A 2713-nucleotide genomic window follows, 5' to 3' on the forward strand; every position below is an offset into this window, starting at 1 on the left:
AGAGAAACTAGTACTGCCTCGTTAAAAACCTTGCTAAAGAAAACCCGGTGGGAAAAAACATTAGCTAAGGGAAAAAGAGTGCAGCATGGAGTTGACTCCCCCTCAAGTAGACGTCGCTGAGCTGTTACATCTTTTGAACATGTCTCATGCCAATATTGTGAACATGTGTTCTGAAAATAGCAGTTGGAAATGCTTTGGTGAAAAGATTGGCAGAGTTTTGCTGGATTGAACATATCTCATTTCAATCTGGTTGTCCTTGATGATATTTTGAGTGTATGAGAAGAATCTAGGAGGTATGTGTTTTGTTCGGTCACTTTTGATATACCCTTCTTTCATCTGTGCTATACAAGCTGCATTATCTTCATAGATAGTTGTTGGACTTTTATCGCGTTCTAGTCCACAAGAATCAGTAATGAGTTGCGTCATTGATCTCAACCAAAAACATTCCCGAGTAGCTTCATGTAATGCAATCACTTCAGCATGATTTGATGATGTTACAACAAGTGTTTGTTTTTGAGAACGTCATGATATTGCAGTACCTCTATTTAGGAATACATATCTAGTTTGAGATTTAGCTTTATTTGGATCAGATAAATAACCTGCATCTGCATAACCAACCAAATATTGTTTTGATTCGTTAGAATAAAATAATCCTAAATCAGTAGTTCCTCGAAGGTATCGAAATATGTGTTTGATCCCATTCCAGTGTCTTTTGGTAGGGGTTGAGCTGAACCTTGTCAACAAATTAACTGGAAAAGAAATGTCAGGTCTTGTATAATTTGTAAGATACATAAGAGCCCCAATTGTACTAAAATATGGAACTTCTGAACCAAGAAGATCTTCATGATCTTCTAGAGGATGAAATGGATCAGTATCAATATTGAGATCTAACAACTATAGGAGTACTTAATGGTTTTTGTCTTGTCCATATTAAAAATGTTATTAAAAATCTTTTCGGTATAAGTTATTTGATGTATAAGTAAGTCATTAGTCATATGCTCAATATGTAAATCAACGTAATACTTGATTTTTTTCATTTCAAAATCTTTCTTTAGAAGTTGAATGGTTTCATAGATTTCTTTATTTAAGATAATTGACATAAACAGCTACGATCACATATCCGAACATTGTTTTTATAAAACATTCGTGCAAATAAGTTTATATGTATACCCTTTTCTTATCAAGTAGTCATTTAATCGTTTATACCACATGCGACCCGATTGTTTTTAACCTATATAAAGACCTTTGTAACTTGATGGAGTACATTTCTTTAGGTTTTGCATTGGATGCTTCTGATACCTTAAATCCTTTAGGTATCTTCATATATATATCACTATCAAGTGATCCATATAGATAAGCATTCACAACATCCATGAGATGCATTTCTAAATTTTTAGAAACTGCCAGGCTGATTAAGTATCTAAGAGTAATTGCATCCATAATAGGAGAATAATTTTCCTCATAATCAATTCCTGGTCTTTGAGAAAAACCTTGAGTTACAAGTCTAGCTTTATACCTTGTAACTTCATTTTTCTCATTTCTTTTTTGCACAAAAATCCATCTATAACCCACAGGTTTCACATCTTTAGGTGTGAGAACGATAGATCCGGAAACTTTTCTTTTATTGAGTGATTCAAATTCAGCTCGTATTTCTCTTTTCCAATGATCTCAATCATGTCTATTTTGACATTCCATGACAGATTTTGGTTCTGGATCATCATCATCATTCATGATGTCATATGCAACATTATATGAAAATATCTCATCAAGATTTTTCATTTCATTTCGGTTGCATAATATTTTTGAATGTGCACAATTGATTGAAAATTCTGTATTGACATCATCAATCTCCTCTGCAGAAAAAATATTGATTTGTGGTTCTTCTTGAACATTTTCTTTTACCTCATTATCAGCTGATTTTATTTTTCAACAATTTTTATCATTTGAACCAATTGGTCTCCCACGTTTCTGGCGTGGCGAAGACTCATGAGTGACATTATTGCCAGCTTTTTGAAATTTCAATTCTAGCTTAAGCATTTACTACTGGTATATATATGATTTAGTCACTCCCCTTTTTTTATCTATAAATGCATCGGGTAATTTATTTGCAAGTTCTTGCATATGCATTATTTTTGAACTTTTATCTCGCATTCTTTTGTGCGATGATCAAGATACATTAATTTATGTTCACACCATGAAACATCTTTTTCTTTTATTTTTTATTTTTTCATTTCTCCCCCTAATCTGGGGAAGAATTTTTATTAAAATGACAATCAACAAAACGTACTGTAAAAACATCACCCGTCATGGGTTCAATATATCTTATGATTGCAGTTGTTTCATATCCAACATATATTTCCATCCTTCTTTGAGGAACCATTTTAGTGCGTTGTGGTGGTGCAATTAGAAAATACACTACACGACCAAATGTTTTAAGGTGGAAAATATTTGGCTCTCGACCAAAGTTAAGTTGGTAGGGGAGAATATTTATGACTTGCACTTGGTTTAATGCGAATTAACGTCGCATCATGTAAATTTACATGTCCCCATAAATATTAAGAGTTTTGTACTCATTACCAATTGTCTAGTTATTAGCTGCAAGCGTTTATCTATTGATTCAACTAAACCAATTTTTGAATGCACATAAGCAACTGGATGTTTAACAACAATCGTTATAGACATATAATTATCATTAAATGCTTGAGATGTTAAC

Source organism: Rutidosis leptorrhynchoides, chromosome 7 (genome assembly GCF_046630445.1).
Source record: "Rutidosis leptorrhynchoides isolate AG116_Rl617_1_P2 chromosome 7, CSIRO_AGI_Rlap_v1, whole genome shotgun sequence".
Classification (NCBI taxonomy): Eukaryota; Viridiplantae; Streptophyta; class Magnoliopsida; order Asterales; family Asteraceae; genus Rutidosis; species Rutidosis leptorrhynchoides.